Source organism: Telopea speciosissima, chromosome 8 (genome assembly GCF_018873765.1).
Source record: "Telopea speciosissima isolate NSW1024214 ecotype Mountain lineage chromosome 8, Tspe_v1, whole genome shotgun sequence".
Lineage (NCBI taxonomy): Eukaryota > Viridiplantae > Streptophyta > Magnoliopsida > Proteales > Proteaceae > Telopea > Telopea speciosissima.
This window is the reverse complement of record NC_057923.1, coordinates 2,578,104-2,590,391: the sequence shown is the minus strand read 5'-3', so window position 1 is coordinate 2,590,391 and position 12,288 is coordinate 2,578,104. Positions and strand designations below refer to the sequence as shown.

The 12,288-nt window shown below is 39.3% G+C and overlaps 1 pseudogene; it reads right to left on the bottom strand.

Annotated features, from left to right (window-relative positions):
• Positions 1-284: 284 nt before the first annotated feature.
• On the bottom strand, positions 285-11,335 carry LOC122671608 (annotated as a pseudogene).
• Positions 11,336-12,288: the final 953 nt, after the last annotated feature.

The following is a 12,288-nucleotide window of genomic DNA, read 5'->3' as shown; positions in this document are numbered from 1 at the left end:
GGAAAAAAACAAATTTGAAGTCATGGTAGAGTGCAGGTGTCCAGAGGTGTCAGGTCCAACGCTCCTGTCTTCACATTGTGCCTTCAGGTCTCCCTCTAGACCATGGCCCCATGATTCAAGGTCTTAGGAAGACAGTGATGATGAATGGGGATTTCTCAACGAAATCAATCACTCGATTTGGGAAAGGAAAGATAACCAAATGATTGTTTCAGAAGCACAACCAACCCAAGAACAGTAATAATTATAACAGCATCAAAGAAAAGAAGCTAAGAGCACACCATGTCCAGTAAAGGTTGGATTACAACAATACTGTAGCAGTATAATGACATGTCAGGTATTTTGGTTTGACACTGGAGGGCCAAAGAAAAGAAGCAAGTTAAACTGAAGCAAAATTCACAGGTGAAAATTTGATCATTTCCCATCCATCATACAGCAGCCTTTCTAGAATGGTAGGAGCACTACTAATGGGTGGAGTGAAAGCTCACCGGGGTGAACGACTCAAAAGTATTAGAAATGACTACGCCAATGATGGATGCTTTAGCAAGAGCACAGAATGATTCACTGGGCAGATACATTTCTCAGTGTGGAGCATTGCAAACCATGAGTGTCCTCCATATTTAGACCTTCCGCATTGTACAGAGCATACCATGTCCAGGACTATGTTCCATGGGGTACATGGTTGTGCCTTTCACATATTTCTGATGCTCCATAGCTGCCTTTCTGAGGCCGAATATCTTCTTGGTCTTTCCCTTATGCTGCTTGGTGATCAAACATCCCCCTAGCAGGTCTCTTGATCCTGCCCCAACCATCCTTCCCAAAAATAGAAAAGAAAAGCATTTCAAAATGTCCAAGAATTCCCTCACCACCAATTTTTACTTCCCTACCAAAATTAAAATACACTTCAATATGTCAAATAAAAGCAAAATAGTATTGCATATGAAATCACCAGGAATAATTTGTAGTGGGCAGTGAGATTACAGGTAAGTTTCCATTTATAATTTGAAGTGTTCAGGCACACCACACAGAAAATTACATTTCCATGTCTATTGAACCAACAAAAGAGGGGCTCATGTGCAGCTTAGTAAAACCATTCCACAAAGTTTAGAGTGACCATGCCCTGTGCGTGTGTGTTTTTTGCGGTGGGTGGGGGTGGGGGTGTGATGGAAGGGTTGTTTAAATTAGCATTCACTGACTAGTAATATAAAAATCACACCGTAAAAGAGAACAAATTCCCATTCATCATCACTGTCTTCCTGAGCCCAATCGGACTGTGGGAACCTCCATTTAGTAAAAATATTTCCCACCATTCAGTCAAAAATAAAATATTAGGATACAACCAGCTTCAGGTAGCCCACAAGGATGTTCTAATAATTTCTTAATCTGGGGTATGTTTGACTAAAATCACATAGAAAATAGACTAGACCGAATTTCCCTTGATGGCCCTAATATAAATTAAGTAAAACTTTTGTAGACTACTCACTTCACAATCCTGGCAATTCAGAAAATAAGAACAAAAGATAAAAGAAACAAGGATACTAACTGGGTTTTTTGGAATTCACAGATTTATGTGATTTTTGGCATAAGATCTCTCCATGGTGGGACCACTAAACAGACCAATCCCCAGGATCTCTGCCACTGGGTCTAGTAAAGTGGAAGGAATGATCTAATGGATCACAGATAGTCTACCTGATGGTTTCCCTTGACTAGGTTAGTGCTGAGGGCCCGAGAGTCAAACTGTGCACCAGGATGCCTATATAAGAAGGGATAATAGTGCTATTTATGACATCTGCATTCTTAACCAGTCTAACTATATCTTTCATTCCCATTAACACTTCAAGAATTTGGGAGGGTTAGGTGCTAGAATTAGTTACCTCAACAGTTTCTCTGATGCAATTCTTGCTGCAGTTAGGGTACTGCGGCTGGGTGCCCACTTCACTACACGATTAGGATCAGCCCGCATTGGGGAGTGGATTTTAACAAGCTTAAGAAAGACCATAAAAAAGACATCAGCTCATAATAAAGAATTAGGTTTAGCTCACATTGGAGAGTAAACTCTGTGAAGCCTAAAACATATGTAGATGTTTGTTGAAGATTAAATATTAGGAGGCTAAGGAGAGGTATGAACTCACATCAAGAAGGGAGAATAGGGTCATTGAGATCCTATTTTTGCCATACACGTGGCCAACATGCAAGGGAATGAACCCACTGTTCACTGCATCTCAACTACAAAATGTTCTAGCCAAGAAAACTTAATTTGATTACATAATCGAACCAACATGATCATGGACTGTTTGAAATTGAATATGACAGAACATCCTGTAAATGATGTATTGATGTGACATCAAAAGGGTATGGATAATTGAATCAACTTCTTTTTTTTTCCCAATGTGATCTTCTAGCAGATAAATTGGTGGGTTCTCATCCCTGCACATGCACCACATGTATGGCATATTTGAGAAGGAAAGCACAAGACATCCCTTCCTGTGTAACATTTCATGAATACGGGAGGTTCAGGAATGAAACAAAGCTCTTAAAACACTTACTCCCAAACATTCCATCATCTAGTAGTATGCCCTGCCATGCAATGGAGTATGCCCCTGACGAGACTCTGAGAAATATCTAGTCCTGAAAGTAAACACAAGGTTCATGATCAGGCAAACATATTAGAAATACTACTAGCATTTCTCAAGAGAAAATAAATGCTTGAATTGTCATTTACCATTCTTTATAACCCGGATCCACCGTGAAACCATACATGTCAACAGATTCACAAATGGATAGAGCAAATTCGAGAGCCTTGAGACCTGTTCCTTTTGCAGCTGAACCAAAAGATGTACCTAACATGAGAAATACTGGATTGTGTATTGGAACCTCCTGCAGAAAGCATAGTAATCAAAAGTTACTTAAAGAAAGAGCACAAGGTGGAAGTATACAGGGGTAATATTGATATGAAAAATCATCTCCAGCAATCCAAGATTTATCTTTCTCACTCTCTCTACCTTGTTAGTTCGTCAACAAAGAAAGGTAATAACAATAGAGGGCAAATGGAAGTAACCAAAGTTAGCAAAACAAGATGTGAGGCACAACTTCAAGCTTTATATTAGCCATTTAGCAAAATAAGATGGGAAGCACGACTTCAAGCTTCTTAGATATAGCCATTCAAGTGCAGGAACAAGTACTACAACTGATGCGTTAGTGGGCACTATGTAGTGGACAGAAACCTTTTAATCCAACCATGATGTTACATTTCCAACTTAAATCTGCGGGGAACATTCTGCGGCCTGTAATTGTTAGAGTTATGAGAAGTTATGTAGTAAGGGTAGTTTGGGACTAGCCCTTTGTCTAGTTCCCCTGTTATGTAATTTCTATTCTTTCCCTTCTTTTTACCTTTTACCTCCCTAGGGAGGTGGATGTAATTCCCTCCTAAATATCAACGAAGTAATATAGGTGTGTAGAGCTCTTCTCTAACACACAACACTTGCTACCGAAATATCTCTTCTTCCTCCCCTCTCCTCCTCTTACTTCTTCAATCTCTTCTCCTTCTCTTACTAACAGCCCTAACCTGAAACTGAACTTGGTATCAGAGCTACAGGGTATGAGAGTCGTGTTCAGCTTCTTGTTCCCATTCTTTCTCTTCTCTTTGAAATCCTTTGTGCCCTAGGATTCCAAAGAGGAGATTCCTATGTAAAGCTTTGTTGAAAGAGTATGGAATAGGTTCATTATAGCCTATTTAGATGATTGAAGACCCTACTTGAGCTGTTTCAAAGCTCTTTTGAAGATCTGGATCTCACCCAGCTGCTGCCAGAAGTTCCGCCAGTTTCAAGTTGCAGGTTCTCTCTTCTTTTCTCTCGGCTTGTGTTTGGGTCTTGGATTGGTCCATTAGCATCGCCCAAGGACACCTATTATGATAACTATGTCCCCCCTTGCTGATTGAAGAAGCTATATGAGCAGAACCCTTTTTTCGTGGGATCCTATGTGCTGCCAAGGTAAAGCCGAGAGTGCATAGCCTCTGTTTTTCTTGCATTTAAGCTGCACTTTGCTGCTTCCTTGGTTGAGAAATGCTTATGCACAGCCTTTGTGAGGTCTTTGCACTTGTTTAAAGTTAATGTTACTCCTTGAAGAGCTTTATGATGCAGTATTATCAAGCTTATTCCTGTTTTTTCTTCCTTGCTGAAATCTGAATCTTGTGTTGGGTACTTTTTGGGTTGAGTGTGTACTCCCCACGTGGTTTGATACCTTAGTTTATGGTCAAGTGCCTTTTTCCCTATAAAATGGTTGGTTCAGAGACCTCTGGGCTTAGTTCGGCTGATTCACAGCCCACTCCTGCTGCTCCTCAGTTGGTTTATGAGAGCACACATACACAGATTTCCTTTGTGAAGCTTGATGGCACTAATTACTTGGATTGGTCACACTCTGTGAGGCTTTCCCTTAGGAGTAAAGGGAAACTTGGGTATATTACAAGTGTTATTAAAGCTCCAGAGCCTGGTTCATCTACCTATGAGAAATGGGAGACCGAAAATTCTACAGTAATGACATGGTTAATCTTCTCCATGATGCTTGAGATTGGGAGAAGGTTCATAAGAAAAGACACTGCCAAGGCAATTTGGGACAGTGTCTCCCAAACTTTTAATAGAGTGGGTAACTCTGCCAAGATCTATCAGCTTCACCAACGGATTAACTCAATGAGGCAGGGTAACTCAATGAGGCAGGGTGACAGGACCATTTCTGAGTACTACAATGCTTTTCTTAGTCTTTTGGAGGAGTATAACCACTACAGAGATCTTCACTTGACCAACCCAGAGGATGAAGCAAAGGTGTATCGGGCTCTTGAAAAGGAGCGGGTCTTCAGTTTACTTGGTGGTTTGAATGCTGACTATGAGCCAATCCGGCTCCAGATTTTAGGCCCGTCTCCACTTCCATCTCTTAGTGAGGTCTGTAGTTACTTACAAAGTGAGGAAACTCGGCGTGCTACTATGAAACCAACACCAGCATCATCTCTTGAGAGGTCAGCCCTCAATTCTAGTTCTTTCCGTGACACCCGTGGAAGTGGTAGAGGCCAAGGGCCTAACCGTGAGGAAGACAGAGCAATGGAGACAGTTGGTGCCAGTGGAGTTGGCAGAGACAGGTTTAAATGTAACCATTGTGGGAGATCTAGACATACTAAGGATAGATGCTGGACTCTTCATGGTTGCCCTCTTGGTACTCGCGGTGGTTCTCGTGGTGGCCGTAGAGGGGGAACTCGAGCTCACTCCGTGATGACTGAGGCAGATGCTACACTTGATGACTCTACTTTGGTGGATGTAATGGTTTGTCGGATCATGTCACAGCTGAGCACATCTCCTACCCCTACCGTGGTCAGCTCCTCTTCATCCTTAATTTTACAAGTCTCCACTTCAGCTTCTACTGCAGCCTAGTCTTGGGTCATTGACTCTGGGGCCAGTGATCACATGACTGGTACGTCCCATTATTATGATTTCTATACCATTTGTTCTAGTAAAGATAAGGTTAGGATAGCTGATGGTTCCCTTTCCTCCATCTTTGGTAAGGGCAATATCCCTGTTACATCATCTATTTCTCTTACTTCTGTTCTTCATGTCCCTAACCTTACTCTTAATCTTTTATCTGTGAGCCATTTGACTAAATCTCTGAATTGTTGTGTCACCTTTTATCCTTCTCATTGTCTTTTTCAGGATTTGGTGACGAAGATGATTATTGGTAGTGGACGTGAGGAGCAAGGCCTTTATCTTTTTGAACTTTTTTTGCCCACAGCTCAGTCCTATGTGTGTGGACGTCATGCTAGTAGTTCTGTGGATTCCGTTATTTTATGGCATCGTCGTCTTGGCCATCCATCTTTTGTTGTAATGAGGAAACAATTACCTCACTTATTTTCTTCTATTGCTTCTTCTCATGTTTTTCAATGTGAACCTGTATGTTTCCCAAACTACCCTTACTACATAACTTCTCATAACTCTAACAGTAATGTGTACCTAAGGGCTAGATACAAAGGGGCCTTCCCTCTCTTCCCTTTCTTTTGAGATGAATACATGCAAACAACCAAGACAAGCTAGAAATGAGACAATTTCTAGCTGAAAACAATAATGATAGCTAGCTTATAAAGGAGAGTTAGACTGAACACAAAGCCCTCGAGATTCAAAAAAGAAAACAAAGAAAAAGCCCTCCGCATACCAGATCTGAACTGATGGACTAACGCACTCTACTCATTACCACTGAACAACGAAGCCAGGAGCAGAAGGAGAGACTTGAATCCTTAACCTCAGCCAAAGCTGAATGTCTAATGTTTGGTCTCTTTCCCCACTATAAGACAAACTGAACCTATGCCAAAGCCTTAAGGTCATAAAAGTGTGTAGGATTTCAACCAACTAACACATATTCATTCTTTCCCAGGTAAACCCACCAATGGCAACAAAAGAGCTATATAATGGTGAATTAACAAAACATAAAACCATTCAGACAAGTAACCCGTAAAACCAAGTAGAATAAAAAGAGATACAAACCCAAATCATTTTTCTCATGATGTCATGAATTGTGGTTTTAATGATCAAGACCTCCTTCCCAGTTTCTGTAAAACATAATCTTTAGCATGCCTCTACTAGTGTAACATTGGCCAAAAAATAAGAGTTTGAGTGCTAGTTCATACCATCTAACTCTGCAACTTTATCAAGTGCCTTGGCAGATCCCCTATTAAGAAGGCGAAATGTGCTTTTCCTACCTACATACTCTGCATAATTCTGTAATACAAGAAAGCAAACAAAAGCACAGATGTATAATTTTATAACACAAGAAGGCAGAGAAAAATATGGATAGTTGAGAAGAAAGCAAAATAGCAGGAAATATCTAAGTAGTGGAAAGAAACCTGGATTGGGGCCCCGTTTTCTCTGACAACAGCATTATAACCATCTACCTCCTTGCCAAACCTTGTTTTCAGAAGATCTCCAGAATTGCCAATCACAGCACATCGGCTGAATTGCCTTGGAACAAATGGTGGTGTTTCAGATAGTACAAATGCAAGTTTCTCCATGCATAGTGTCTTATTCTCACAGCGATTGCTGGGATTTTTTTTTTGGGGGGGTGGGGGGGAGTGGGTGTGAGCAGGGGAGGGAGAAGGGAGAGAGGTCAGACCATATATGACTTTAAAATCTCTCCACAGTGAAAAAAAGCAAGTCCTTAAGTACCTTAGCATTGCCCTTCATACAATATCCAAAGATCATGTTATCCACTTCTTTTTTAAGGTTGACTTTCAAGGGATACTAAAAATTGTGTCCTTTTTAGGTTCCCATTGCAGCTTTTACAATACAGGGAATGAAGAATACTATATAAAATTTGAAAATACAAAGTGTTAATGTTATCTGTTAAGTGTCAAGATCCCATGAAAACTATGCAACACTTGACAAGACCTTTGATCCACAGGAGATATAATTCCTTGACAGACTACTAATTTTTGAAGAGGATTTGAAGCTTTCATTTATCATTTGAAATTATTGGAAAGTGTCACAAGGTCTTTGTTTTGGGCAACACTGACAAAACTAGTTCTTTCTCGATTTATTTTTTATGTTACTAAATAATTCTGTCTATGTTATATTATTTTACAAATTTATAGGGTGCATCTTGTTGTAACCTTCTTTTGATTGCCCCTTGTCTTATTCCCAAAAGCTCTTTAAGTCGAGGGTAAAAAAGGATTTTCAAATAATTTAAATGTGACTTACCATTATGTCACTTTCAAGAGCAGTCATTGTCTTGCATGTTTTTCGAATGCACATGTGAAATGACGGGATTTTACCCCCATTGAAAGAAGAAATGTGTTATACTAAAAAGGCAAAAAAAATAAGGTTACAACTTCTTTTTCAGTAACTTGGGTTTCAACAAGATTTTACCAATTCCTAGCACCAAATCATTTATACTTACAGAAGGATGCCCTTATTGATCCTACGCCATGCATATTCCTCCCATCCATTTGGTAGAGCATCAACAAACTCCCTTGTCAGTATCGTTGTACTATTCCTGACCTACACAATTTAGACCATGCCGATAAGTAACAAACTGAATCCAGACCATATACAGTATATCCAGGTGGGGGGAGAGGGGGTTCCCACCACTCAAATGGGGGAAATAATCATGAAGAATGCGATACTAATCAAGGTTAAGAACAAAGGAACAAGCAAAAAGAAAACGTTAACCTTGTCAGTGAATTGTGAAACAATGTCTTACCTGTTCCCATGTAGCAACTGCTTCACAGAGATTAAAATTGAATGACAAGCCTTCAAGATCTCCTGATTTAGGATCTCTCTGCAGACATGATGCAATTCAAACACAAATGAGATGAATGAGAGGGTACTACGTTGTGCAATTAATTATGGAAGAGAGAATCTCTATAACAAGATAATTTTCTTCATAATGGTTTTACTATGACAATCTTTCTGGCTTCCCAGGTCTGTCATGTCGGATAACCTATGTTTGTCCTAAACATTGACAAATTTTCCCTGTGCAAACCACATAGGAAAAAACCATGCAATAAGAACATTTAATTTTTCAATATTTTACCATGTTGGATACCAATCTCTGTTTCCTGTATAAGACAATATAATTTTTCCATAAGGTGCCATGTTGAACTTGAACAGCAACCATGCATGTGTCTGTGTACATGTTAACTAGGAAAGAGTTCATGGTCCATAAACAACCTAAAGTACCTACCCACTGAGGAACGGTGTCACCAGGAAACTGGATTGTAACTTGGCAATAATCTCTACCACCCAAAGCTTGTAATCCTAAGCCATTTGCACTCTGCAGAATTAGATCACGATATAAATCCATTGAATGTTACAAGAAAAAGCATATTTTCGCTAGAATAACAATAAGAACTATAATGAAGGGCACAAGTTCCTATTCTTCAAATAAATAGATGAAATAAATAAAAATGAGAAACAAAACTCACTACTGACTGATACTAATATTAGTCATATTACCAAAGTCCGCAGTTTATACATTCAAAAATGCTAGCTGACAATGACCGTCGGGGGAATAGGCTGGGGTGACCCTCCTGCTAGCAACACTCCTAATAAATATTTTATCTAAAATCCATTATTTAACCCCTGTTTTCAGGTACATCTGACCTTTGTCTTCAGCATGAGCTATACTTAAGAGATACTACGGAAGGACCCGGGCATAAAGACAGCCACACTAGTAGTGGCCTAACACAAGCAGACAGCTGTGCTTGAACAGTTTGCGTATTGAACCCCTAATTTCTTCCTTCAGAAAACACTGCACAAAACATCAAAGAATATTGGGATGCTTAGCACAGTGGAAAGCATCTCCATGGAAACTATGTAGAATAAATCTCCTGCATAACCTAGAGGCTCCTATGCAGATCTAAAATTCAAAAAGCTCACTAAAATTTATTGGTTTTACACATGGGCATGCAATCTCTTTTGAATGTTATTGTATCACCATTTCAAGATTGAAATGGACAATCTTTGTTTTTTTATTGTTCTCTTTGCTAATAATATTCTATTGGCTTCAAGGTATCATACTGTAACAGCAGACAAAAAAATTCTGTCGAGGTCTTTCGTTATGAAAGATCCAGGAGAAGCAGTTTATGTTTTGAGAATTCAGATTCGTTAGAGAATATACCACTAATTTCAATTTTTCTATGTCAAAATATGCTGGATAGATATGGAATGAATGGTTGAGCACATGTTGTATCTACTTACTACTATTGTTAAAGGAGATGGATTGAGTATTGCTCAGCATCGTCAAATGAAATGACCTAAAGATGTAGAAAAACAAAAATTATTGCATAAGAATTTGCAGGTTGGCAATCTCATAAAGATTTGGAGTTTTGAACTTCCAAGAATGTGCTGCTACATGAGTTTCCATTGGTGGAGCCATATATCTAAAAGCAATCAATAACAATCCTTGACATTTCCATCCACTGCAGGAGCAGAATATATTGCATGTTGTGAAGCTGTATATATGGCATGCCACTTGGATTAATGCATATCCTGAATATTTTGCCAGGTGGATTATACCCATATGCCAAGAAATTTGTTGGAATAATACAAGCACAGTTTACCTGGCCAAATTGCTCTAGCTCAACGTGAATGAGATTAAAGTGGACCTTCATTGTGCTTCTGAATGGAAGCAGAAAGTGAAATTGTTCTCACATACCCTTTGAGCAAATGTTTGCAAACCTCGTGAAAAAATGGACTTCCAATCAAAGTTTTTCAAGCAACAGGTCTTATACATGAGCATCTGCAATGCAAATAATCTATTTTATTAATGTGAGTCTTCTTTGATAACTATAATTTTCAACCTTTTTTATTCGATAATTTATTCATAATATGGTTAGAAATTTGGAAGGAAATCAAATTAATACTCCGTTTTTTTGAGATATTCAGTTACTTGGATTGTTATTGGGCATCTATGCTCCTTCAAGGAGATAGTGATATTTCTGGTATTCGAGGTGTATAGGCATCACCCCTAACGTACCTTCATCTGGACGGTGCACTTGGTGTGCATAAAGCATACTGGATCTCAGCCACTATTTGACACAAAAAATTGAAAGTCTCTCTCTCTCTTTTCTTATAATTAAATTATCAGTATTTTATTTGGAATCTAATCCGCTTGACTAGCCTCTGCAATTTGTCTAAACGTTGCGCGTGATTTACAGAGAGAAGAGAGAACCTTACAGTAAAAAAAACAGTCAACATGGTGTGACACAATGCACATATCAAAATTACAAGAAAACAGCATTTGAAAAGGCTGAGCAACAGTCATGAGTATCAAAAGTAACACTCACCACACACTTCTTGAACCCGCTCTGCAATGTTAGCAAGGCACTCAAATCTTCATCCGAAACGCTAGATTTCTCATCTGTAAATATCAAATCCCAAATTTAAATAAAATTTAATAAATGGGGAGGGAAAAAGGATAAAGAAACATCAAATCTTGCCTGTGATGTTGAAAACAAGTCTATAAATCTTATAGAAATCAAAAGGCCCACTGCAGAGGTCTAAGCCTACCAAAGCTTAATCAAGTACATACGATATTTGAATGTAAAATGGAGAACTTACAGACAGTCGAGACTCCGGCAATGTAGATGAGAATCGCCGCTAAACCTGACGTCAAAGCAATTGCGAGACTCAACTGTAAGAACCTCATTGAAGTCTGGGAAATGGAACGACAAGATCAAAAGCTTCTAAATCGAGAAACCCTAATTCCGCTACAGAATTTGGATAAGCAGACGTAGGACAATGGATATCTACTTTGAATATTTGATCGAACTCCACACCTGAAGCTTGTTCTGCATAAAGCCGGTAATGCTTCTGCAGTTCTGCTCTTAAAGCCTCAAAAATTAGAACAGACGCCGACCGTCGATGTGTTCCTCGCGCCAAGAATATTGAATAATGAGATTAGGGGTATCAATAGTTGGCCCGCGCCACTAGGCTGGAGTTGAACGGACTGGTTGAAGGTTGAGACCGATCAACCAAATAAACGTGTTGGGTTCAAACATCGACCGGGCATTTTTGGTGAAGGTAGAGGTAGTGGCCCGAAGGTCGTCTAATCGAGACTGAACAAATATTGTGTCAGACCGATAATTGACTGTTTACAATCCGATTAGCCTGTTTAAGCTCATTTGGCCCAAAATGACTGATTGTTTATGGCCCATGTATGGTCCAATTAATCAATTACTTGTTTAAAGCCCCAGCCCAAACAGTCCAATTACTTTGACCCCAATTAATTGATCGATTCAATAGAAATGGGCCCACGTTTTAGCCTACAAGGTCCAATTACCTAAATAATGTTGCTTGGCAAGAGGACATATATCACAAGGGGGGAAGTAGCTAGGTGGGTAAGAAAAAACAAGTGTCCAACGTAAAACATTGTTCCAAATGAAAGAAGGGTGATCCATTTGATGATGTCATAACTCATAGGTAGGTGTCATTGATGCAAAGGAAAGAGGTGGAGAATCAATATGAAGATAGTATAAGCCCCGTTCATTGGCCCTGTCCAATCTCTACCCCAATCAAACGGTCTTGAATAAGACAATGAGGTGAAAAAATCGTCATGTAAGCATTTATATAGGAAATGAGTTTTTATAGATAGATATAATTAAGATTGTGTTTAAAATTAGAGACATGGAAGACATGATTTAGTGTGATGGAGAGTGTGAAGATTGGCAGATCCCGATCGAATTCTGAATTGATACATTCCTGCCATCGGGAATGCTAATAGAGTAGGGTTGGTGAGCGTAGAGGTGCACCAGCGCAGTCA